This window comes from Hemiscyllium ocellatum, chromosome 24 (assembly GCF_020745735.1).
Source record: "Hemiscyllium ocellatum isolate sHemOce1 chromosome 24, sHemOce1.pat.X.cur, whole genome shotgun sequence".
NCBI lineage: Eukaryota > Metazoa > Chordata > Chondrichthyes > Orectolobiformes > Hemiscylliidae > Hemiscyllium > Hemiscyllium ocellatum.
The window spans coordinates 52,229,855-52,254,825 of NC_083424.1; the positions used below are offsets into that span (position 1 = coordinate 52,229,855).

Sequence of the window (24,971 nt, forward strand, 5' to 3'; positions counted from 1 at the left end):
TGTGAGTGCAGGTGTTTGTGTGTGTGAGTGGGAATGCTTATGTATGAGTGTGTGAGAGAGAGTGTGCGTGTGTGAGAGTGAGTGTTTGTGTGTGTGAGAGAGAGTGTGTGTGTGTGTTGGAGAGAGTATGTGTGTGTGGGAGAGAGAGAGAGAGAATTTGTGCTTGTGTGGGGTATGAGAGACAGAAAGGGATTGTGAGTGTGTGTGAACGAATGTGTGTGCGTGCTTGTGAGATGGAGAGTGTGAGTGTGTGTGAGAGAGAGAGAGTGTATGTATATGCATGTGAGAGCGATTGTGTGTGTGAGAGAGGGTTTGTGTGTGTGTGAGAGAGAGTGTTTGTGTGTGTGTGTGTGTGTGAGAGAGAGAGACTGTGTATGAGGAATTGTTGCTGAGTGTGAATGCAAGTGAGCTGCAAAAATGCGGAATTGCATTTTTGTGTCTGCACAAGTGCATGGTGACTAATTGTACAGAGTGAGAAAGAGATCGGGAAGGCGTGGGTTAGCAGCTTGTCAGGATGGCCGAGTGGTCTAAGGCGCCAGACTCAAGGAGTGTTAATCCTTGCTCTATATCTGGGCTTGTGAATTCTGCTCCCTTTCTAGGGGCGTGGGTTCAAATCCCACTCCTGACATGTCTCCCTTTTTCCCCAAACAAACCTTCCCACACCCACACACTCCCCCAAATTTCACATCTTCTTGGAGAGGAATCACTCCCCCTTCCTAAACATTGAAGAGTCCAACCCCTCGGTTTCAAAGATAAGGCTCAGGCATTTACAACAATCTTCAGACGCAAGTGCCCACTGGATCATCTTCCTCAGTCTCCTCCTGTGCTCCCCACCATCACACACACCATTCTTCAAACAATTACATTCACTCCGTCTCACATCAAGAGACACTGGACACTACAAAGGCTATGGGCCCTGCCAAGATTCTGGCACTGCTCCTGAACGCTGCTGCTCCACAACATGCCCTTCCTCGAGCCAAGTTCTCCCAGGACAGTGACAACACTGGGATCTACCTGGCCATCTGCCAAATTATCCAGGTATGTCCTGCACATAAAAAGCAGGACAAATCCAACTCAGCCAATTCCACTCCCGTCTATCTCTTCCCAATCCTCGGAAAAGTGATGGAAGGGCTCACCAACAGGGCTATCGAGCAGCACCTGCTCAGCAATAACCTGTTCAGCGACACCCAGTTTGGGATCCCCCAGGGTCACTCAGCTCCTGACCTCATTTTGTTTGTGCCTGTGTGAGAGAGAGAGAGAGAGAGACAAAGTCTGTGTGAGTGTGTGAATGTGAGAGTGAGAGACAGTGTGTGTAAGCGCGTGAGAGAGGAAGCCATTATGTGTGTGTGTGAGAGTTGTATATGTCTGTGTGTGTGGGTGTGTGTGTGTGTGTGTGTGTTTGTGTGGGTGGAGTGTGTGTGTCTGAGAAAGTGAGTGTGTGGGTGTTTGTGTCTGCGAGAGACAGAGAGTGTGTGTGTGTATGATTGTGTGAGCATGTATGTGTGTGACAGAGAGAGAGGGAGAATTTGTATGCGTGTGAGAGTGTGTTTGTGTGTGAGAGAGAATGTGTGTGAGAGAGAGAGTGTGTGTGTGTGAGGGAGAGACTGTGTGTGTGAGAGAGAGAGCGAAAGTGTGTGTATATGAGGGAGAGTGTGTGTGTGTGTGTGAGGGAGTGTGTGTGTGTGTGAGAGAGAGAGTGAGTGTGTCAGCATGCATGTGTGTGACAGAGAGAGGGAGAATTTGTATGTGTGTGAGAGAGTATGTTTGAGTGTGTGTGTGTGAGAGAGAGTGTGTGTGTGCATGTGAGAGAGTGAGTGTATGTGTGAGAGAGAGAGAGAATGTGTGTGTGTGTGAGAGAGAGAGAGAGAGAGGGAGATTTTGTGTGTGTGAGAGAGTGTGTTTGTCTGTGTGAGAGAGAGTGAGTGTGAGTGCATGTCGGTGTGTGTGTGAAAGAGAGAGAGAGAATTTGTTTGTGCGTGAGAGAGAGTCTTATTTTTGTGAGAGAGTGTGTTTGTGTGTGAGTGAGACAGAAAGAGTGAGAGTGTGTGTGATAGAGAGTGTGTGTTTGTGTGCGCATGTGAGAGAGTGTGTGTGTGAAAGAGAGAAAGGGTGTGCGTGTGTGTGTGTGAGTGTGTGTGTGAGAGACTGAGAGTGTGTATGATAGAGAGTGTGTGTTTGTCTGTTCATGTGAGAGAGAATGTGTTAATGTGCGTGAGAGATAGAGAGGGAGTGAGAATTTGTGTGTGTGAGAGAAACTGAGAGTGTGAGTGTGTGTGTGAAAGAGAGAGACAATTTGTGTATGTGTGTGAGAGAGATTGTGTGTGTGTGTGTGTGTGTGAGAGAGAGTGTGTGAGAGAGAGAGAGACAGACTCTATATGAGGGATTGTTGTTGAGTGTGAATGCAAGGGAGCTGCAGAAATGCGGAATTGTATTTTGTGTCTGCACAAGGGCAAGGTGACTAACTGTGCAGAGTGAGAAAGAGAGTCGGCATCACCATCCTGTCAGGATGGCCGCGTGGTCTAAGGCGCCAGACTTCAGAAGTGTTAGTTCTTGCTCTGCATCTGGCCTTGTGAATTCTGGTCCCTTTCTAGGGGTGTGGGTTCAAATCCCACTCCTGACATTTCTCCCTTTTTCCCCAAACAAACCTTCCCACACCCACACACTCCCCCCAAATTTCACATCTTCTTGGAGAGGAATCACTCCTCCTTCCCAAACATGGAAGAGTCCAACCCCTCGGTTTCAAAGATAAGGCTCAGGCATTTACAACAATCTTCAGACGCAAGTGCCCACTGGATCATCTTCCTCAGTCTCCTCCTGTGCTCCCCACCATCACACACACCATTCTTCAAACAATTACATTCACTCCGTCTCACATCAAAAGACACTGGACACTGCAAAGGCTATGGGCCCTGCCAAGATTCTGGCACTGCTCCTGAACGCTGCTGCTCCACAACATGCCCTTCCTCGAGCCAAGTTCTCCCAGGACAGTGACAACACTGGGATCTACCTGGCCATCTGCCAAATTATCCAGGTATGTCCTGCACATAAAAAGCAGGACAAATCCAAATCAGCAAATTCCACTCCCGTCTATCTCTTCCCAATCCTCGGAAAAGTGATGGAAGGGCTCACCAACAGGGCTATCGAGCAGCACCTGCTCAGCAATAACCTGCTCAGCGACACCCAGTTTGGGATCCCCAGGGTCACTCAGCTCCTGACCTCATTTTGTTTGTGTCTGTGTGTGAGAGAGTGAGAGATTGTATGTGTTGGTGAGTGTGTGCGTGTGTGTGTGATAGAGAGGTTGGGTGTGTGTGTCTGTGTGTGGGTGTGAGAGAGAGTATGTGTGTGTGTGAGAGAGAGAGTGTGTGCCTGTGGGTATATGAGTTTGTGTGTGTGTTTGTATGTGTGTGTGAGAGAGATTGTGAGTCCATTTGAGTGTGTGTGTGTGTGAGACAGAGAGAGTGTGTACGTTTGTGCTTGTCTGTGAGTGTGAGAGTGAGTGCAGGTGTGTGTGTGTGAGTGTGTGAGAGAGCGAATGTGTGTCTGTGTGAGAGAGAGTGTCTGTGTGAGAGAAAATGTGTGTGTGAGAGAGTGAGTGTGTGTGAGAGGGAGAGAGTGTGTGTGTGTGTGTTTGTGTGTGAGGGAGAGAGTGCGTATGTGGGTGTGTGTGAGAGAGGGTGTGTTTGTGTGTGGGTGTGAGAGACAGACAGAGAGTGCGTGTGTGTGTGTGAGAGAGAGAGATTGTGAGTGCATGTGAGTGTGTGTGTGTGAGAGAGAGTGTGTGTGAGAGAGAGTGTGAGTGCAGGTGTTTGTGTGTGTGAGTGGGAATGCTTATGTATGAGTGTGTGAGAGAGAGTGTGCGTGTGTGAGAGTGTGTGTTTGTGTGTGTGAGAGAGAGTGTGTGTGTGTGTTGGAGAGAGTATGTGTGTGTGGGAGAGAGAGAGAGAGAATTTGTGCTTGTGTGGGGTATGAGAGACAGAAAGGGATTGTGAGTGTGTGTGAACGAATGTGTGTGCGTGCTTGTGAGATGGAGAGTGTGAGTGTGTGTGAGAGAGAGAGAGTGTCTGTATATGCATGTGAGAGCGATTGTGTGTGTGAGAGAGGGTTTGTGTGTGTGTGTGTGTGTGAGAGAGAGTGTTTGTGTGTGTGTGTGTGTGTGTGAGAGAGAGAGACTGTGTATGAGGAATTGTTGCTGAGTGTGAATGCAAGTGAGCTGCAAAAATGCGGAATTGCATTTTTGTGTCTGCACAAGTGCATGGTGACTAATTGTACAGAGTGAGAAAGAGATCGGGAAGGCTTGGCACAGCAGCTTGTCAGGATGGACGAGTGGTCTAAGGCGCCAGACTCAAGGAGCGTTAATCCTTGCTCTATATCTGGGCTTGTGAATTCTGGTCCCTTTCTTGGGGCGTGGGTTCAAATCCCACTCCTGACATGTCTCCCTTTTTCCCCAAACAAACCTTCCCACACCCACACACTCCCCCCAAATTTCACATCTTCTTGGAGAGGAATCACTCCCCCTTCCTAAACATGGAAGAGTCCAACCCCTCGGTTTCAAAGATAAGGCTCAGGCATTTACAACAATCTTCAGACGCAAGTGCCCACTGGATCATCTTCCTCAGTCTCCTCCTGTGCTCCCCACCATCACGCACACCATTCTTCAAACAATTACATTCACTCCGTCTCACATCAAGAGACACTGGACACTACAAAGGCTATGGGCCCTGCCAAGATTCTGGCACTGCTCCTGAACGCTGCTGCTCCACAACATGCCCTTCCTCGAGCCAAGTTCTCCCAGGACAGTGACAACACTGGGATCTACCTGGCCATCTGCCAAATTATCCAGGTATGTCCTGCACATAAAAAGCAGGACAAATCCAACTCAGCCAATTCCACTCCCGTCTATCTCTTCCCAATCCTCGGAAAAGTGATGGAAGGGCTCACCAACAGGGCTATCGAGCAGCACCTGCTCAGCAATAACCTGTTCAGCGACACCCAGTTTGGGATCCCCCAGGGTCACTCAGCTCCTGACCTCATTTTGTTTGTGCCTGTGTGAGAGAGAGAGAGAGAGAGAGAGAAAATCTGTGTGAGTGTGTGAATGTGAGAGTGAGAGACAGTGTGTGTAAGCGCGTGAGAGAGGAAGCCATTATGTGTGTGTGTGAGAGTTGTATATGTCTGTGTGTGTGGGTGTGTGTGTGTGTGTGTGTGTTTGTGTGGGTGGAGTGTGTGTGTCTGAGAAAGTGAGTGTGTGGGTGTTTGTGTCTGCGAGAGACAGAGAGTGTGTGTGTGTATGATTGTGTGAGCATGTATGTGTGTGACAGAGAGAGAGGGAGAATTTGTATGCGTGTGAGAGTGTGTTTGTGTGTGAGAGAGAATGTGTGTGAGAGAGAGAGTGTGTGTGTGTGAGGGAGAGACTGTGTGTGTGAGAGAGAGAGCGAAAGTGTGTGTATATGAGGGAGAGTGTGTGAGTGTGTGTGTGTGAGGGAGTGTGTGTGTGTGTGAGAGAGAGAGTGAGTGTGTCAGCATGCATGTGTGTGACAGAGAGAGGGAGAATTTGTATGTGTGTGAGAGAGTATGTTTGAGTGTGTGTGTGTGAGAGAGAGTGTGTGCGTGCATGTGAGAGAGTGAGTGTATGTGTGAGAGAGAGAGAGAATGTGTGTGTGTGTGAGAGAGAGAGAGAGAGAGGGAGATTTTGTGTGTGTGAGAGAGGGTGTTTGTCTGTGTGAGAGAGAGTGAGTGTGAGTGCATGTCGGTGTGTGTGTGAAAGAGAGAGAGAGAATTTGTTTGTGCGTGAGAGAGAGTCTTATTTTTGTGAGAGAGTGTGTTTGTGTGTGAGTGAGACAGAAAGAGTGAGAGTGTGTGTGATAGAGAGTGTGTGTTTGTGTGCGCATGTGAGAGAGTGTGTGTGTGAAAGAGAGAAAGGGTGTGCGTGTGTGTGTGTGAGTGTGTGTGTGAGAGACTGAGAGTGTGTATGATAGAGAGTGTGTGTTTGTCGGTTCATGTGAGAGAGAATGTGTTAATGTGTGTGAGAGATAGAGAGGGAGTGAGAATTTGTGTGTGTGAGAGAAACTGAGAGTGTGAGTGTGTGTGTGAAAGAGAGAGACAATTTGTGTATGTGTGTGAGAGAGATTGTGTGTGTGTGTGTGTGTGTGTGAGAGAGAGTGTGTGAGAGAGAGAGAGACAGACTCTATATGAGGGATTGTTGTTGAGTGTGAATGCAAGGGAGCTGCAGAAATGCGGAATTGTATTTTGTGTCTGCACAAGGGCAAGGAGACTAACTGTGCAGAGTGAGAAAGAGATCAGAAGTCACCATCCTGTCAGGATGGCCGAGTGGTCTAAGGCGCCAGACTTAAGGAGTGTTAGTCCTTGCTCTGCATTTGGCCTTGTGAATTCTGGTCCCTTTCTAGGGGCGTGGGTTCAAATCCCACTCCTGACATTTCTCCCTTTTTCCCCAAACAAACCTTCCCACACCCACACACTCCCCCCAAATTTCACATCTTCTTGGAGAGGAGTCACTCCCCCTTCCCAAACATGGAAGAGTCCAACCCCTCGGTTTCAAAGATAAGGCTCAGGCATTTACAACAATCTTTAGACGCAAGTGCCCACTGGATCATCTTCCTCAGTCTCCTCCTGTGCTCCCCACCATCACACACACCATTCTTCAAACAATTACATTCACTCCGTCTCACATCAAGAGACACTGGACACTACAAAGGCTATGGGCCCTGCCAAGATTCTGGCACTGCTCCTGAACGCTGCTGCTCCACAACATGCCCTTCCTCGAGCCAAGTTCTCCCAGGACAGTGACAACACTGGGATCTACCTGGCCATCTGCCAAATTATCCAGGTATTTCCTGCACATAAAAAGCAGGACAAATCCAAATCAGCAAATTCCACTCCCGTCTATCTCTTCCCAATCCTCGGAAAAGTGATGGAAGGGCTCACCAACAGGGCTATCGAGCAGCACCTGCTCAGCAATAACCTGCTCAGCGACACCCAGTTTGGGATCCCCCAGGGTCACTCAGCTCCTGACCTCATTTTGTTTGTGCCTGTGTGAGAGAGAGAGAGAGAGAGAAAGTCTGTGTGAGTGTGTGAATGTGAGAGTGAGAGACAGTGTGTGTAAGCGCGTGAGAGAGGAAGCCTTTATGTGTGTGTGTGAGAGTTGTATATGTCATGTGTGTGTGTGTGTGTGTGTGTGTGTGTGTGTGAGAAAGTGAGTGTGTGGGTGTTTGTGTCTGCGAGAGACAGAGAGTGTGTGTGTGTATGATTGTGTGAGCATGTATGTGTGTGACAGAGAGAGAGGGAGAATTTGTATGTGTGTGAGAGTGTGTTTGTGTGTGAGAGAGAATGTGTGTGAGAGAGAGAGTGTGTGTGTGTGAGGGAGAGACTGTGTGTGTGAGAGAGAGAGCGAAAGTGTGTGTATATGAGGGAGAGTGTGTGAGTGTGTGTGTGTGAGGGAGTGTGTGTGTGTGTGTGTGAGAGAGAGAGTGAGTGTGTCAGCATGCATGTGTGTGACAGAGAGAGGGAGAATTTGTATGTGTGTGAGAGAGTATGTTTGAGTGTGTGTGTGTGAGAGAGAGTGTGTGTGTGCATGTGAGAGAGTGAGTGTATGTGTGAGAGAGAGAGAGAATGTGTGTGTGTGTGAGAGAGAGAGAGAGAGAGGGAGATTTTGTGTGTGTGAGAGAGTGTGTTTGTCTGTGTGAGAGAGAGTGAGTGTGAGTGCATGTCGGTGTGTGTGTGAAAGAGAGAGAGAGAATTTGTTTGTGCGTGAGAGAGAGTCTTATTTTTGTGAGAGAGTGTGTTTGTGTGTGAGTGAGACAGAAAGAGTGAGAGTGTGTGTGATAGAGAGTGTGTGTTTGTGTGCGCATGTGAGAGAGTGTGTGTGTGAAAGAGAGAAAGGGTGTGCGTGTGTGTGTGTGAGTGTGTGTGTGAGAGACTGAGAGTGTGTATGATAGAGAGTGTGTGTTTGTCTGTTCATGTGAGAGAGAATGTGTTAATGTGCGTGAGAGATAGAGAGGGAGTGAGAATTTGTGTGTGTGAGAGAAACTGAGAGTGTGAGTGTGTGTGTGAAAGAGAGAGACAATTTGTGTATGTGTGTGAGAGAGATTGTGTGTGTGTGTGTGTGTGAGAGAGAGAGTGTGTGAGAGAGAGAGAGACAGACTCTATATGAGGGATTGTTGTTGAGTGTGAATGCAAGGGAGCTGCAGAAATGCGGAATTGTATTTTGTGTCTGCACAAGGGCAAGGTGACTAACTGTGCAGAGTGAGAAAGAGAGTGGGCATCACCATCCTGTCAGGATGGCCGCGTGGTCTAAGGTGCCCGACTTAAGGAGTGTTAGTCCTTGCTCTGCATCTGGCCTTGTGAATTCTGGTCCCTTTCTAGGGGCGTGGGTTCAAATCCCACTCCTGACATTTCTCCCATTTTCCCCAAACAAACCTTCCCACACCCACACACTCCCCCCAAATTTCACATCTTCTTGGAGAGGAGTCACTCCCCCTTCCCAAACATGGAAGAGTCCAACCCCTCGGTTTCAAAGATAAGGCTCAGGCATTTACAACAATCTTCAGACGCAAGTGCCCACTGGATCATCTTCCTCAGTCTCCTCCTGTGCTCCCCACCATCACACACACCATTCTTCAAACAATTACATTCACTCCGTCTCACATCAAGAGACACTGGACACTGCAAAGGCTATGGGCCCTGCCAAGATTCTGGCACTGCTCCTGAACGCTGCTGCTCCACAACATGCCCTTCCTCGAGCCAAGTTCTCCCAGGACAGTGACAACACTGGGATCTACCTGGCCATCTGCCAAATTATCCAGGTATGTCCTGCACATAAAAAGCAGGACAAATCCAAATCAGCAATTCCACTCCCGTCTATCTCTTCCCAATCCTCGGAAAAGTGATGGAAGGGCTCACCAACAGGGCTATCGAGCAGCACCTGCTCAGCAATAACCTGCTCAGCGACACCCAGTTTGGGATCCCCCAGGGTCACTCAGCTCCTGACCTCATTTTGTTTGTGCCTGTGTGAGAGAGAGAGAGAGAGAGAAAGTCTGTGTGAGTGTGTGAATGTGAGAGTGAGAGACAGTGTGTGTAAGCGCGTGAGAGAGGAAGCCTTTATGTGTGTGTGTGAGAGTTGTATATGTCATGTGTGTGTGTGTGTGTGTGTGTGTGTGTCTGAGAAAGTGAGTGTGTGGGTGTTTGTGTCTGCGAGAGACAGAGAGTGTGTGTGTGTATGATTGTGTGAGCATGTATGTGTGTGACAGAGAGAGAGGGAGAATTTGTATGTGTGTGAGAGTGTGTTTGTGTGTGAGAGAGAATGTGTGTGAGAGAGAGAGTGTGTGTGTGTGAGGGAGAGACTGTGTGTGTGAGAGAGAGAGCGAAAGTGTGTGTATATGAGGGAGAGTGTGTGAGTGTGTGTGTGTGAGGGAGTGTGTGTGTGTGTGTGTGAGAGAGAGAGTGAGTGTGTCAGCATGCATGTGTGTGACAGAGAGAGGGAGAATTTGTATGTGTGTGAGAGAGTATGTTTGAGTGTGTGTGTGTGAGAGAGAGTGTGTGTGTGCATGTGAGAGAGTGAGTGTATGTGTGAGAGAGAGAGAGAATGTGTGTGTGTGTGAGAGAGAGAGAGAGGGAGATTTTGTGTGTGTGAGAGAGTGTGTTTGTCTGTGTGAGAGAGAGTGAGTGTGAGTGCATGTCGGTGTGTGTGTGAAAGAGAGAGAGAGAATTTGTTTGTGCGTGAGAGAGAGTCTTATTTTTGTGAGAGAGTGTGTTTGTGTGTGAGTGAGACAGAAAGAGTGAGAGTGTGTGTGATAGAGAGTGTGTGTTTGTGTGCGCATGTGAGGGAGTGTGTGTGTGAAAGAGAGAAAGGGTGTGCGTGTGTGTGTGTGAGTGTGTGTGTGAGAGACTGAGAGTGTGTATGATAGAGAGTGTGTGTTTGTCTGTTCATGTGAGAGAGAATGTGTTAATGTGCGTGAGAGATAGAGAGGGAGTGAGAATTTGTGTGTGTGAGAGAAACTGAGAGTGTGAGTGTGTGTGTGAAAGAGAGAGACAATTTGTGTATGTGTGTGAGAGAGATTGTGTGTGTGTGTGTGTGTGAGAGAGAGAGTGTGTGAGAGAGAGAGAGACAGACTCTATATGAGGGATTGTTGTTGAGTGTGAATGCAAGGGAGCTGCAGAAATGCGGAATTGTATTTTGTGTCTGCACAAGGGCAAGGTGACTAACTGTGCAGAGTGAGAAAGAGAGTGGGCATCACCATCCTGTCAGGATGGCCGCGTGGTCTAAGGTGCCCGACTTAAGGAGTGTTAGTCCTTGCTCTGCATCTGGCCTTGTGAATTCTGGTCCCTTTCTAGGGGCGTGGGTTCAAATCCCACTCCTGACATTTCTCCCATTTTCCCCAAACAAACCTTCCCACACCCACACACTCCCCCCAAATTTCACATCTTCTTGGAGAGGAGTCACTCCCCCTTCCCAAACATGGAAGAGTCCAACCCCTCGGTTTCAAAGATAAGGCTCAGGCATTTACAACAATCTTCAGACGCAAGTGCCCACTGGATCATCCTCCTGTGCTCCCCACCATCACGCACACCATTCTTCAAACAATTACATTCACTCCGTCTCACATCAAAAGACACTGGACACTGCAAAGGCTATGGGCCCTGCCAAGATTCTGGCACTGCTCCTGAACGCTGCTGCTCCACAACATGCCCTTCCTCGAGCCAAGTTCTCCCAGGACAGTGACAACACTGGGATCTACCTGGCCATCTGCCAAATTATCCAGGTATGTCCTGCACATAAAAAGCAGGACAAATCCAAATCAGCAAATTCCACTCCCGTCTATCTCTTCCCAATCCTCGGAAAAGTGATGGAAGGGCTCACCAACAGGGCTATCGAGCAGCACCTGCTCAGCAATAACCTGCTCAGCGACACCCAGTTTGGGATCCCCCAGGGTCACTCAGCTCCTGACCTCATTTTGTTTGTGCCTGTGTGAGAGAGAGAGAGAGAGAGAAAGTCTGTGTGAGTGTGTGAATGTGAGAGTGAGAGACAGTGTGTGTAAGCGCGTGAGAGAGGAAGCCTTTATGTGTGTGTGTGAGAGTGTGTGTGTGTGTCTGTGTGTGTGTGTGTGTGTGTGTGTGTGTGTCTGAGAAAGTGAGTGTGTGGGTGTTTGTGTCTGCGAGAGACAGAGAGTGTGTGTGTGTATGATTGTGTGAGCATGTATGTGTGTGACAGAGAGAGAGGGAGAATTTGTATGTGTGTGAGAGTGTGTTTGTGTGTGAGAGAGAATGTGTGTGAGAGAGAGAGTGTGTGTGTGTGAGGGAGAGACTGTGTGTGTGAGAGAGTGAGCGAAAGTGTGTGTATATGAGGGAGAGTGTGTGAGTGTGTGTGTGTGAGGGAGTGTGTGTGTGTGTGTGTGTGAGAGAGAGAGTGAGTGTGTCAGCATGCATGTGTGTGACAGAGAGAGGGAGAATTTGTATGTGTGTGAGAGAGTATGTTTGAGTGTGTGTGTGTGAGAGAGAGTGTGTGTGTGCATGTGAGAGAGTGAGTGTATGTGTGAGAGAGAGAGAGAATGTGTGTGTGTGTGAGAGAGAGAGAGAGAGAGGGAGATTTTGTGTGTGTGAGAGAGTGTGTTTGTCTGTGTGAGAGAGAGTGAGTGTGAGTGCATGTCGGTGTGTGTGTGAAAGAGAGAGAGAGAATTTGTTTGTGCGTGAGAGAGAGTCTTATTTTTGTGAGAGAGTGTGTTTGTGTGTGAGTGAGACAGAAAGAGTGAGAGTGTGTGTGATAGAGAGTGTGTGTTTGTGTGCGCATGTGAGAGAGTGTGTGTGTGAAAGAGAGAAAGGGTGTGCGTGTGTGTGTGTGAGTGTGTGTGTGAGAGACTGAGAGTGTGTATGATAGAGAGTGTGTGTTTGTCGGTTCATGTGAGAGAGAATGTGTTAATGTGCGTGAGAGATAGAGAGGGAGTGAGAATTTGTGTGTGTGAGAGAAACTGAGAGTGTGAGTGTGTGTGTGAAAGAGAGAGACAATTTGTGTATGTGTGTGAGAGAGATTGTGTGTGTGTGTGTGTGAGAGAGAGTGTGTGTGAGAGAGAGACAGAGTCTATATGAGGGATTGTTGTTTAGTGTAAATGCAAGGGAGCTGCAGAAATGCGGAATTGTATTTTGTGTCTGCACAAGGGCAAGGTGACTAACTGTGCAGAGTGAGAACGAGATCAGGAATCACCATCCTGTCAGTATGGCCGAGTGGTCTAAGGCGCCGGACTTAACGAGTGCTAGTCCTTGCTCTGCCTTTGGCCTTGTGAATTCTGGTCCCTTTCTAGGGGCGTGGGTTCAAATCCCACTCCTGACATTTCTCCCATTTTCCCCAAACAAACCTTCCCACACCCACACACTCCCCCAAATTTCACATCTTCTTGGAGAGGAGTCACTCCCCCTTCCCAAACATGGAAGAGTCCAACCCCTCGGTTTCAAAGATAAGGCTCAGGCATTTACAACAATCTTCAGACGCAAGTGCCCACTGGATCATCTTCCTCAGTCTCCTCCTGTGCTCCCCACCATCACGCACACCATTCTTCAAACAATTACATTCACTCCGTCTCACATCAAGAGACACTGGACACTACAAAGGCTATGGGCCCTGCCAAGATTCTGGCACTGCTCCTGAACGCTGCTGCTCCACAACATGCCCTTCCTCGAGCCAAGTTCTCCCAGGACAGTGACAACACTGGGATCTACCTGGCCATCTGCCAAATTATCCAGGTATGTCCTGCACATAAAAAGCAGGACAAATCCAACTCAGCAATTCCACTCCCGTCTATCTCTTCCCAATCCTCGGAAAAGTGATGGAAGGGCTCACCAACAGGGCTATCGAGCAGCACCTGCTCAGCAATAACCTGTTCAGCGACACCCAGTTTGGGATCCCCCAGGGTCACTCAGCTCCTGACCTCATTTTGTTTGTGCCTGTGTGAGAGAGAGAGAGAGAGAGAGAGAGAAAGTCTGTGTGAGTGTGTGAATGTGAGAGTGAGAGACAGTGTGTGTAAGCGCGTGAGAGAGGAAGCCATTATGTGTGCGTGTGAGAGTTGTATATGTCTGTGTGTGTGTGTGTGTGTGTGTGTGTGTGTGTGTCTGAGAAAGTGAGTGTGTGGGTGTTTGTGTCTGCGAGAGACAGAGAGTGTGTGTGTGTATGATTGTGTGAGCATGTATGTGTGTGACAGAGAGAGAGGGAGAATTTGTATGTGTGTGAGAGTGTGTTTGTGTGTGAGAGAGAATGTGTGTGAGAGAGAGAGTGTGTGTGTGTGAGGGAGAGACTGTGTGTGTGAGAGAGAGAGCGAAAGTGTGTGTATATGAGGGAGAGTGTGTGAGTGTGTGTGTGTGGGAGTGGAGTGTGTGTGTGTGAGAGAGAGAGTGAGTGTGTCAGCATGCATGTGTGTGACAGAGAGAGGGAGAATTTGTATGTGTGTGAGAGAGTATGTTTGAGTGTGTGTGTGTGAGAGAGAGTGTGTGTGTGCATGTGAGAGAGTGAGTGTATGTGTGAGAGAGAGAGAGAATGTGTGTGTGTGTGAGAGAGAGAGAGAGAGAGGGAGATTTTGTGTGTGTGAGAGAGTGTGTTTGTCTGTGTGAGAGAGAGTGAGTGTGAGTGCATGTCGGTGTGTGTGTGAAAGAGAGAGAGAGAATTTGTTTGTGCGTGAGAGAGAGTCTTATTTTTGTGAGAGAGTGTGTTTGTGTGTGAGTGAGACAGAAAGAGTGAGAGTGTGTGTGATAGAGAGTGTGTGTTTGTGTGCGCATGTGAGAGAGTGTGCGTGTGAAAGAGAGAAAGGGTGTGCGTGTGTGTGTGTGAGTGTGTGTGTGAGAGACTGAGAGTGTGTATGATAGAGAGTGTGTGTTTGTCTGTTCATGTGAGAGAGAATGTGTTAATGTGCGTGAGAGATAGCGAGGGAGTGAGAATTTGTGTGTGTGAGAGAAACTGAGAGTGTGAGTGTGTGTGTGAAAGAGAGAGACAATTTGTGTATGTGTGTGAGAGAGATTGTGTGTGTGTGTGTGTGTGTGTGAGAGAGAGTGTGTGAGAGAGAGAGAGACAGACTCTATATGAGGGATTGTTGTTGAGTGTGAATGCAAGGGAGCTGCAGAAATGCGGAATTGTATTTTGTGTCTGCACAAGGGCAAGGTGACTAACTGTGCAGAGTGAGAAAGAGATGAGAAGTCACCATCCTGTCAGGATGGCCGAGTGGTCTAAGGCGCCAGACTTAAGGAGTGTTAGTCTTTGCTCTGCATCTGGCCTTGTGAATTCTGGTCCCTTTCTAGGGGCGTGGGTTCAAATCCCACTCCTGACATTTCTCCCTTTTTCCCCAAACAAACCTTCCCACACCCACACACTCCCCCCAAATTTCACATCTTCTTGGAGAGGAGTCACTCCCCCTTCCCAAACATGGAAGAGTCCAACCCCTCGGTTTCAAAGATAAGGCTCAGGCATTTACAACAATCTTCAGACGCAAGTGCCCACTGGATCATCTTCCTCAGTCTCCTCCTGTGCTCCCCACCATCACGCACACCATTCTTCAAACAATTACATTCACTCCGTCTCACATCAAAAGACACTGGACACTACAAAGGCTATGGGCCCTGCCAAGATTCTGGCACTGCTCCTGAACGCTGCTGCTCCACAACATGCCCTTCCTCGAGCCAAGTTCTCCCAGGACAGTGACAACACTGGGATCTACCTGGCCATCTGCCAAATTATCCAGGTATGTCCTGCACATAAAAAGCAGGACAAATCCAAATCAGCAATTCCACTCCCGTCTATCTCTTCCCAATCCTCGGAAAAGTGATGGAAGGGCTCACCAACAGGGCTATCGAGCAGCACCTGCTCAGCAATAACCTGCTCAGCGACACCCAGTTTGGGATCCCCCAGGGTCACTCAGCTCCTGACCTCATTTTGTTTGTGCCTGTGTGAGAGAGAGAGAGAGAGAGAGAGAAAGTCTGTGTGAGTGTGTGAATGTGAGAGTGAGAGACAGTGTGTGTAAGCGCGTGAGAGAGGAAGCCTTTATGTGTGTGTGTGAGAGTTGTATATGTCTGTGTGTGTGTGTGTGTGTGTGTGTGTTTGTGTGGGTGGAGTGTGTGTGTCTGAGAAAGTGAGTGTGTGGGTGTTTGTGTCTGCGAGAGACAGAGTGTGTGTGTGTGTATGATTGTGTGAGCATGTATGTGTGTGACAGAGAGAGAGGGAGAATTTGTATGTGTGTGAGAGTGTGTTTGTGTGTGAGAGAGAATGTGTGTGAGAGAGAGAGTGTGTGTGTGTGAGGGAGAGACTGTGTGTGTGAGAGAGAGAGAGAAAGTGTGTGTATATGAGGGAGAGTGTGTGAGTGTGTGTGTGTGAGGGAGTGTGTGTGTGTGTGAGAGAGAGAGAGTGAGTGTGTCAGCATGCATGTGTGTGACAGAGAGAGGGAGAATTTGTATGTGTGTGAGAGAGTATGTTTGAGTGTGTGTGTGTGAGAGAGAGTGTGTGTGTGCATGTGAGAGAGTGAGTGTATGTGTGAGAGAGAGAGAGAATGTGTGTGTGTGTGAGAGAGAGAGAGAGAGAGGGAGATTTTGTGTGTGTGAGAGAGTGTGTTTGTCTGTGTGAGAGAGAGTGAGTGTGAGTGCATGTCGGTGTGTGTGTGAGAGAGAGAGAGAATTTGTTTGTGCATGAGAGAGAGTCTTATTTTTGTGAGAGAGTGTGTTTGTGTGTGAGTGAGACAGAAAGAGTGAGAGTGTGTGTGATAGAGAGTGTGTGTTTGTGTGCGCATGTGAGAGAGTGTGTGTGTGAAAGAGAGAAAGGGTGTGCGTGTGTGTGTGTGAGTGTGTGTGTGAGAGACTGAGAGTGTGTATGATAGAGAGTGTGTGTTTGTCTGTTCATGTGAGAGAGAATGTGTTAATGTGCGTGAGAGATAGAGAGGGAGTGAGAATTTGTGTGTGTGAGAGAAACTGAGAGTGTGAGTGTGTGTGTGAAAGAGAGAGACAATTTGTGTATGTGTGTGAGAGAGATTGTGTGTGTGTGTGTGTGTGAGAGAGAGAGAGTGTGTGAGAGAGAGACAGAGTCTATATGAGGGATTGTTGTTGAGTGTGAATGCAAGGGAGCTGCAGAAATGCGGAATTGTATTTTGTGTCTGCACAAGGGCAAGGTGACTAACTGTGCAGAGTGAGAAAGAGATCGGGAATCACCATCCTGTCAGGATGGCCGAGTGGTCTAAGGCGCCGGACTTAACGAGTGCTAGTCCTTGCTCTGCCTTTGGCCTTGTGAATTCTGGTCCCTTTCTAGGGGCGTGGGTTCAAATCCCACTCCTGACATTTCTCCCATTTTCCCCAAACAAACCTTCCCACACCCACACACTCCCCCAAATTTCACATCTTCTTGGAGAGGAGTCACTCCCCCTTCCCAAACATGGAAGAGTCCAACCCCTCGGTTTCAAAGATAAGGCTCAGGCATTTACAACAATCTTCAGACGCAAGTGCCCACTGGATCATCTTCCTCAGTCTCCTCCTGTGCTCCCCACCATCACGCACACCATTCTTCAAACAATTACATTCACTCCGTCTCACATCAAGAGACACTGGACACTACAAAGGCTATGGGCCCTGCCAAGATTCTGGCACTGCTCCTGAACGCTGCTGCTCCACAACATGCCCTTCCTCGAGCCAAGTTCTCCCAGGACAGTGACAACACTGGGATCTACCTGGCCATCTGCCAAATTATCCAGGTATGTCCTGCACATAAAAAGCAGGACAAATCCAAATCAGCAATTCCACTCCCGTCTATCTCTTCCCAATCCTCGGAAAAGTGATGGAAGGGATCACCAACAGGGCTATCGAGCAGCACCTGCTCAGCAATAACCTGTTCAGCGACACCCAGTTTGGGATCCCCCAGGGTCACTCAGCTCCTGACCTCATTTTGTTTGTGCCTGTGTGAGAGAGAGAGAGAGAGAGAGAAAGTCTGTGTGAGTGTGTGAATGTGAGAGTGAGAGACAGTGTGTGTAAGCGCGTGAGAGAGGAAGCCATTATGTGTGCGTGTGAGAGTTATATATGTCTGTGTGTGTGTGTGTGTGTGTGTGTGTGTGTGTGTGTCTGAGAAAGTGAGTGTGTGGGTGTTTGTGTCTGCGAGAGACAGAGAGTGTGTGGGTGTATGATTGTGTGAGCATGTATGTGTGTGACAGAGAGAGAGGGAGAATTTGTATGTGTGTGAGAGTGTGTTTGTGTGTGAGAGAGAATGTGTGTGAGAGAGAGAGTGTGTGTGTGTGAGGGAGAGACTGTGTGTGTGAGAGAGTGAGCGAAAGTGTGTGTATATGAGGGAGAGTGTGTGAGTGTGTGTGTGTGAGGGAGTGTGTGTGTGTGTGAGAGAGAGAGTGAGTGTGTCAGCATGCATGTGTGTGACAGAGAGAGGGAGAATTTGTATGTGTGTGAGAGAGTATGTTTGAGTGTGTGTGTGTGAGAGAGAGTGTGTGTGTGCATGTGAGAGAGTGAGTGTATGTGTGAGAGAGAGAGAGAATGTGTGTGTGTGTGAGAGAGAGAGAGAGAGAGGGAGATTTTGTGTGTGTGAGAGAGGGTGTTTGTCTGTGTGAGAGAGAGTGAGTGTGAGTGCATGTCGGTGTGTGTGTGAAAGAGAGAGAGAGAATTTGTTTGTGCGTGAGAGAGAGTCTTATTTTTGTGAGAGAGTGTGTTTGTGTGTGAGTGAGACAGAAAGAGTGAGAGTGTGTGTGATAGAGAGTGTGTGTTTGTGTGCGCATGTGAGAGAGTGTGTGTGTGAAAGAGAGAAAGGGTGTGCGTGTGTGTGTGTGAGTGTGTGTGTGAGAGACTGAGAGTGTGTATGATAGAGAGTGTGTGTTTGTCTGTTCATGTGAGAGAGAATGTGTTAATGTGCGTGAGAGATAGCGAGGGAGTGAGAATTTGTGTGTGTGAGAGAAACTGAGAGTGTGAGTGTGTGTGTGAAAGAGAGAGACAATTTGTGTATGTGTGTGAGAGAGATTGTGTGTGTGTGTGTGTGTGTGAGAGAGAGTGTGTGAGAGAGAGAGAGACAGACTCTATATGAGGGATTGTTGTTGAGTGTGAATGCAAGGGAGCTGCAGAAATGCGGAATTGTATTTTGTGTCTGCACAAGGGCAAGGTGACTAACTGTGCAGAGTGAGAAAGAGATCGGAAGTCACCATCCTGTCAGGATGGCCGAGTGGTCTAAGGCGCCAGACTTAAGGAGTGTTAGTCCTTGCTCTGCATCTGGCCTTGTGAATTCTGGTCCCTTTCTAGGGGCGTGGGTTCAAATCCCACTCCTGACATTTCTCCCTTTTTCCCCAAACAAACCTTCCCACACCCACACACTCCCCCCAAATTTCACATCTTCTTGGAGAGGAGTCACTCCCCCTTCCCAAACATGGAAGAGTCCAACCCCTCGGTTTCAAAGATAAGGCTCAGGCATTTACAACAATCTTCAGACGCAAGTGCCCACTGGATCATCTTCCTCAGTCTCCTCCTGTGCTCCCCACCATCACGCACACCATTCTTCAAACAATTACATTCACTCCGTCTCACATCAAAAGACACTGGACACTACAAAGGCTATGGGCCCTGCCAAGATTCTGGCACTGCTCCTGAACGCTGCTGCTCCACAACATGCCCTTCCTCGAGCCAAGTTCTCCCAGGACAGTGACAACACTGGGATCTACCTGGCCATCTGCCAAATTATCCAGGTATGTCCTGCACATAAAAAGCAGGACAAATCCAAATCAGCAATTCCACTCCCGTCTATCTCTTCCCAATCCTCGGAAAAGTGATGGAAGGGCTCACCAACAGGGCTATCGAGCAGCACCTGCTCAGCAATAACCTGCTCAGCGACACCCAGTTTGGGATCCCCCAGGGTCACTCAGCTCCTGACCTCATTTTGTTTGTGCCTGTGTGAGAGAGAGAGAGAGAGAGAAAGTCTGTGTGAGTGTGTGAATGTGAGAGTGAGAGACAGTGTGTGTAAGCGCGTGAGAGAGGAAGCCTTTATGTGTGTGTGTGAGAGTTGTATATGTCTGTGTGTGTGTGTGTGTGTGTGTGTGTGTGTGTGTGTGTCTGAGAAAGTGAGTGTGTGGGTGTTTGTGTCTGCGAGAGACAGAGAGTGTGTGTGTGTATGATTGTGTGAGCATGTATGTGTGTGACAGAGAGAGAGGGAGAATTTGTATGTGTGTGAGAGTGTGTTTGTGTGTGAGAGAGAATGTGTGTGAGAGAGAGAGTGTGTGTGTGTGAGGGAGAGACTGTGTGTGTGAGAGAGAGAGCGAAAGTGTGTGTATATGAGGGAGAGTGTGTGAGTGTGTGTGTGTGAGAGTGAGTGTGTGTGTGTGAGAGAGAGAGTGAGTGTGTCAGCATGCATGTGTGTGACAGAGAGAGGGAGAATTTGTATGTGTGTGAGAGAGTATGTTTGAGTGTGTGTGTGTGAGAGAGAGTGTGTGTGTGCATGTGAGAGAGTGAGTGTATGTGTGAGAGAGAGAGAGAATGTGTGTGTGTGAGAGAGAGAGAGAGAGAGGGAGATTTTGTGTGTGTGAGAGAGTGTGTTTGTCTGTGTGAGAGAGAGTGAGTGTGAGTGCATGTCGGTGTGTGTGTGAAAGAGAGAGAGAGAATTTGTTTGTGCGTGAGAGAGAGTCTTATTTTTGTGAGAGAGTGTGTTTGTGTGTGAGTGAGACAGAAAGAGTGAGAGTGTGTGTGATAGAGAGTGTGTGTTTGTGTGCGCATGTGAGAGAGTGTGCGTGTGAAAGAGAGACAGGGTGTGCGTGTGTGTGTGTGAGTGTGTGTGTGAGAGACTGAGAGTGTGTATGATAGAGAGTGTGTGTTTGTCTGTTCATGTGAGAGAGAATGTGTTAATGTGCGTGAGAGATAGCGAGGGAGTGAGAATTTGTGTGTGTGAGAGAAACTGAGAGTGTGAGTGTGTGTGTGAAAGAGAGAGACAATTTGTGTATGTGTGTGAGAGAGATTGTGTGTGTGTGTGTGTGTGTGTGAGAGAGAGTGTGTGAGAGAGAGAGAGACAGACTCTATATGAGGGATTGTTGTTGAGTGTGAATGCAAGGGAGCTGCAGAAATGCGGAATTGTATTTTGTGTCTGCACAAGGGCAAGGTGACTAACTGTGCAGAGTGAGAAAGAGATGAGAAGTCACCATCCTGTCAGGATGGCCGAGTGGTCTAAGGCGCCAGACTTAAGGAGTGTTAGTCTTTGCTCTGCATCTGGCCTTGTGAATTCTGGTCCCTTTCTAGGGGCGTGGGTTCAAATCCCACTCCTGACATTTCTCCCATTTTCCCCAAACAAACCTTCCCACACCCACACACTCCCCCCAAATTTCACATCTTCTTGGAGAGGAGTCACTCCCCCTTCCCAAACATGGAAGAGTCCAACCCCTCGGTTTCAAAGATAAGGCTCAGGCATTTACAACAATCTTCAGACGCAAGTGCCCACTGGATCATCTTCCTCAGTCTCCTCCTGTGCTCCCCACCATCACACACACCATTCTTCAAACAATTACATTCACTCCGTCTCACATCAAAAGACACTGGACACTACAAAGGCTATGGGCCCTGCCAAGATTCTGGCACTGCTCCTGAACGCTGCTGCTCCACAACATGCCCTTCCTCGAGCCAAGTTCTCCCAGGACAGTGACAACACTGGGATCTACCTGGCCATCTGCCAAATTATCCAGGTATGTCCTGCACATAAAAAGCAGGACAAATCCAAATCAGCAAATTCCACTCCCGTCTATCTCTTCCCAATCCTCGGAAAAGTGATGGAAGGGCTCACCAACAGGGCTATCGAGCAGCACCTGCTCAGCAATAACCTGCTCAGCGACACCCAGTTTGGGATCCCCCAGGGTCACTCAGCTCCTGACCTCATTTTGTTTGTGCCTGTGTGAGAGAGAGAGAGAGAGAGAAAGTCTGTGTGAGTGTGTGAATGTGAGAGTGAGAGACAGTGTGTGTAAGCGCGTGAGAGAGGAAGCCTTTATGTGTGTGTGTGAGAGTTGTATATGTCTGTGTGTGTGTGTGTGTGTGTGTGTTTGTGTGGGTGGAGTGTGTGTGTCTGAGAAAGTGAGTGTGTGGGTGTTTGTGTCTGCGAGAGACAGAGTGTGTGTGTGTGTATGATTGTGTGAGCATGTATGTGTGTGACAGAGAGAGAGGGAGAATTTGTATGTGTGTGAGAGTGTGTTTGTGTGTGAGAGAGAATGTGTGTGAGAGAGAGAGTGTGTGTGTGTGAGGGAGAGACTGTGTGTGTGAGAGAGAGAGAGAAAGTGCGTGTATATGAGGGAGAGTGTGTGAGTGTGTGTGTGTGAGGGAGTGTGTGTGTGTGTGAGAGAGAGAGAGTGAGTGTGTCAGCATGCATGTGTGTGACAGAGAGAGGGAGAATTTGTATGTGTGTGAGAGAGTATGTTTGAGTGTGTGTGTGTGAGAGAGAGTGTGTGTGTGCATGTGAGAGAGTGAGTGTATGTGTGAGAGAGAGAGAGAATGTGTGTGTGTGTGAGAGAGAGAGAGAGAGAGGGAGATTTTGTGTGTGTGAGAGAGTGTGTTTGTCTGTGTGAGAGAGAGAGTGAGTGTGAGTGCATGTCGGTGTGTGTGTGAGAGAGAGAGAGAATTTGTTTGTGCATGAGAGAGAGTCTTATTTTTGTGAGAGAGTGTGTTTGTGTGTGAGTGAGACAGAAAGAGTGAGAGTGTGTGTGATAGAGAGTGTGTGTTTGTGTGCGCATGTGAGAGAGTGTGTGTGTGAAAGAGAGAAAGGGTGTGCGTGTGTGTGTGTGAGTGTGTGTGTGAGAGACTGAGAGTGTGTATAGAGAGTGTGTGTTTGTCTGTTCATGTGAGAGAGAATGTGTTAATGTGCGTGAGAGATAGAGAGGGAGTGAGAATTTGTGTGTGTGAGAGAAACTGAGAGTGTGAGTGTGTGTGTGAAAGAGAGAGACAATTTGTGTATGTGTGTGAGAGAGATTGTGTGTGTGTGTGTGAGAGAGAGTGTGTGTGTGAGAGAGTGTGTGTGAGAGAGAGAGACAGACTCTATATGAGGGATTGTTGTTTAGTGTGAATGCAAGGGAGCTGCAGAAATGCGGAATTGTATTTTGTGTCTGCACAAGGGCAAGGTGACTAACTGTGCAGAGTGAGAAAGAGATCAGGAATCACCATCCTGTCAGGATGGCCGAGTGGTCTAAGGCGCCAGACTTAAGGAGTGTTAGTCCTTTCTCTGCATCTGGCCTTGTGAATTCTGGTCCCTTTCTAGGGGCGTGGGTTCAAATCCCACTCCTGACATTTCTCCCATTTTCCCCAAACAAACCTTCCCACACCCACACACTCCCCCCAAATTTCACATCTTCTTGGAGAGGAGTCACTCCCCCTTCCCAAACATGGAAGAGTCCAACCCCTCGGTTTCAAAGATAAGGCTCAGGCATTTACAACAATCTTCAGACGCAAGTGCCCACTGGATCATCTTCCTCAGTCTCCTCCTGTGCTCCCCACCATCACACACACCATTCTTCAAACAATTACATTCACTCCGTCTCACATCAAAGACACTGGACACTACAAAGGCTATGGGCCCTGCCAAGATTCTGGCACTGCTCCTGAACGCTGCTGCTCCACAACATGCCCTTCCTCGAGCCAAGTTCTCCCAGGACAGTGACAACACTGGGATCTACCTGGCCATCTGCCAAATTATCCAGGTATGTCCTGCACATAAAAAGCAGGACAAATCCAAATCAGCCAATTCCACTCCCGTCTATCTCTTCCCAATCCTCGGAAAAGTGATGGAAGGGCTCACCAACAGGGCTATCGAGCAGCACCTGCTCAGCAATAACCTGCTCAGCGACACCCAGTTTGGGATCCCCCAGGGTCACTCAGCTCCTGACCTCATTTTGTTTGTGCCTGTGTGAGACAGAGAGAGAGAGAGAGAGAGAAGTCTGTGTGAGTGTGTGAATGTGAGAGTGAGAGACAGTGTGTGTAAGCGCGTGAGAGAGGAAGCCTTTATGTGTGTGTGTGAGAGTTGTATATGTCTGTGTGTGTGTGTGTGTGTGTGTGTGTGTCTGAGAAAGTGAGTGTGTGGGTGTTTGTGTCTGCGAGAGACAGAGAGTGTGTGTGTGTATGAGTGTGTGAGCATGTATGTGTGTGACAGAGAGAGAGGGAGAATTTGTATGTGTGTGAGAGTGTGTTTGTGTGTGAGAGAGAATGTGTGTGAGAGAGAGTGTGTGTGTGTGTGAGGGAGAGACTGTGTGTGTGAGAGAGAGAGAGAAAGTGTGTGTATATGAGGGAGAGTGTGTGAGTGTGTGTGTGTGAGGGAGTGTGTGTGTGTGTGAGAGAGAGAGAGTGAGTGTGTCAGCATGCATGTGTGTGACAGAGAGAGGGAGAATTTGTATGTGTGTGAGAGAGTATGTTTGAGTGTGTGTGTGTGAGAGAGAGTGTGTGTGTGCATGTGAGAGAGTGAGTGTATGTGTGAGAGAGAGAGAGAATGTGTGTGTGTGAGAGAGAGAGAGAGAGAGAGGGAGATTTTGTGTGTGTGAGAGAGTGTGTTTGTCTGTGTGAGAGAGAGTGAGTGTGAGTGCATGTCGGTGTGTGTGTGAAAGAGAGAGAGAGAATTTGTTTGTGCGTGAGAGAGAGTCTTATTTTTGTGAGAGAGTGTGTTTGTGTGTGAGTGAGACAGAAAGAGTGAGAGTGTGTGTGATAGAGAGTGTGTGTTTGTGTGCGCATGTGAGAGAGTGTGTGTGTGAAAGAGAGAAAGGGTGTGCGTGTGTGTGTGTGAGTGTGTGTGTGAGAGAGTGAGAGTGTGTATGATAGAGAGTGTGTGTTTGTCGGTTCATGTGAGAGAGAATGTGTTAATGTGCGTGAGAGATAGCGAGGGAGTGAGAATTTGTGTGTGTGAGAGAAACTGAGAGTGTGAGTGTGTGTGTGAAAGAGAGAGACAATTTGTGTATGTGTGTGTGAGAGATTGTGTGTGTGTGTGTGGTGTGTGTGTGTGTGGAGAGAGAGTGTGTGAGAGAGAGAGAGACAGACTCTATATGAGGGATTGTTGTTTAGTGTGAATGCAAGGGAGCTGCAGAAATGCGGAATTGTATTTTGTGTCTGCACAAGGGCAAGGTGACTAACTGTGCAGAGTGAGAAAGAGATCAGGAATCACCATCCTGTCAGGATGGCCGAGTGGTCTAAGGCGCCCGACTTAAGGAGTGTTAGTCCTTGCTCTGCATCTGGCCTTGTGAATTCTGGTCCCTTTCTAGGGGCGTGGGTTCAAATCCCACTCCTGACATGTCTCCCATTTTCCCCAAACAAACCTTCCCACACCCACACACTCCCCCAAATTTCACATCTTCTTGGAGAGGAGTCACTCCCCTTCCCAAACATGGAAGAGTCCAACCCCTCGGTTTCAAAGATAAGGCTCAGGCATTTACAACAATCTTCAGACGCAAGTGCCCACTGGATCATCTTCCTCAGTCTCCTCCTGTGCTCCCCACCATCACACACACCATTCTTCAAACAATTACATTCACTCCGTCTCACATCAAAAGACACTGGACACTGCAAAGGCTATGGGCCCTGCCAAGATTCTGGCACTGCTCCTGAACGCTGCTGCTCCACAACATGCCCTTCCTCGAGCCAAGTTCTCCCAGGACAGTGACAACACTGGGATCTACCTGGCCATCTGCCAAATTATCCAGGTATGTCCTGCACATAAAAAGCAGGACAAATCCAAATCAGCCAATTCCACTCCCGTCTATCTCTTCCCAATCCTCGGAAAAGTGATGGAAGGGCTCACCAACAGGGCTATCGAGCAGCACCTGCTCAGCAATAACCTGCTCAGCGACACCCAGTTTGGGATCCCCCAGGGTCACTCAGCTCCTGACCTCATTTTGTTTGTGCCTGTGTGAGAGAGAGAGAGAGAGAGAGAGAAAATCTGTGTGAGTGTGTGAATGTGAGAGTGAGAGACAGTGTGTGTAAGCGCGTGAGAGAGGAAGCCTTTATGTGTGTGTGTGAGAGTTGTA

At 48.4% G+C, this 24,971-nt stretch overlaps 10 non-coding genes across 10 annotated transcripts; all 10 read left to right on the forward strand.

Annotated features, from left to right (window-relative positions):
* The first annotated feature begins 508 nt into the window (after positions 1-508).
* Positions 509-628, forward strand: trnal-caa (transfer RNA leucine (anticodon CAA)). The gene is made up of 2 exons: positions 509-546; positions 594-628. It is a non-coding gene; the product is annotated as a tRNA-Leu (tRNA).
* Positions 629-4,309: 3,681 nt separating this feature from the next.
* Positions 4,310-4,429, forward strand: trnal-caa (transfer RNA leucine (anticodon CAA)). Its single transcript has 2 exons — positions 4,310-4,347; positions 4,395-4,429. It is a non-coding gene; the product is annotated as a tRNA-Leu (tRNA).
* Positions 4,430-6,310: 1,881 nt separating this feature from the next.
* trnal-uaa (transfer RNA leucine (anticodon UAA)) lies at positions 6,311-6,430 on the forward strand. Its single transcript has 2 exons — positions 6,311-6,348; positions 6,385-6,430. It is a non-coding gene; the product is annotated as a tRNA-Leu (tRNA).
* A 5,784-nt stretch (positions 6,431-12,214) lies between these two features.
* Positions 12,215-12,334, forward strand: trnal-uaa (transfer RNA leucine (anticodon UAA)). The gene is made up of 2 exons: positions 12,215-12,252; positions 12,289-12,334. It is a non-coding gene; the product is annotated as a tRNA-Leu (tRNA).
* Positions 12,335-14,195: 1,861 nt separating this feature from the next.
* trnal-uaa (transfer RNA leucine (anticodon UAA)) lies at positions 14,196-14,315 on the forward strand. The gene is made up of 2 exons: positions 14,196-14,233; positions 14,270-14,315. It is a non-coding gene; the product is annotated as a tRNA-Leu (tRNA).
* Positions 14,316-16,185: 1,870 nt separating this feature from the next.
* On the forward strand, positions 16,186-16,305 carry trnal-uaa (transfer RNA leucine (anticodon UAA)). Its single transcript has 2 exons — positions 16,186-16,223; positions 16,260-16,305. It is a non-coding gene; the product is annotated as a tRNA-Leu (tRNA).
* A 1,856-nt stretch (positions 16,306-18,161) lies between these two features.
* On the forward strand, positions 18,162-18,281 carry trnal-uaa (transfer RNA leucine (anticodon UAA)). The gene is made up of 2 exons: positions 18,162-18,199; positions 18,236-18,281. It is a non-coding gene; the product is annotated as a tRNA-Leu (tRNA).
* A 1,857-nt stretch (positions 18,282-20,138) lies between these two features.
* trnal-uaa (transfer RNA leucine (anticodon UAA)) lies at positions 20,139-20,258 on the forward strand. The gene is made up of 2 exons: positions 20,139-20,176; positions 20,213-20,258. It is a non-coding gene; the product is annotated as a tRNA-Leu (tRNA).
* A 1,876-nt stretch (positions 20,259-22,134) lies between these two features.
* trnal-uaa (transfer RNA leucine (anticodon UAA)) lies at positions 22,135-22,254 on the forward strand. Its single transcript has 2 exons — positions 22,135-22,172; positions 22,209-22,254. It is a non-coding gene; the product is annotated as a tRNA-Leu (tRNA).
* Positions 22,255-24,118: 1,864 nt separating this feature from the next.
* On the forward strand, positions 24,119-24,238 carry trnal-uaa (transfer RNA leucine (anticodon UAA)). The gene is made up of 2 exons: positions 24,119-24,156; positions 24,193-24,238. It is a non-coding gene; the product is annotated as a tRNA-Leu (tRNA).
* Positions 24,239-24,971: the final 733 nt, after the last annotated feature.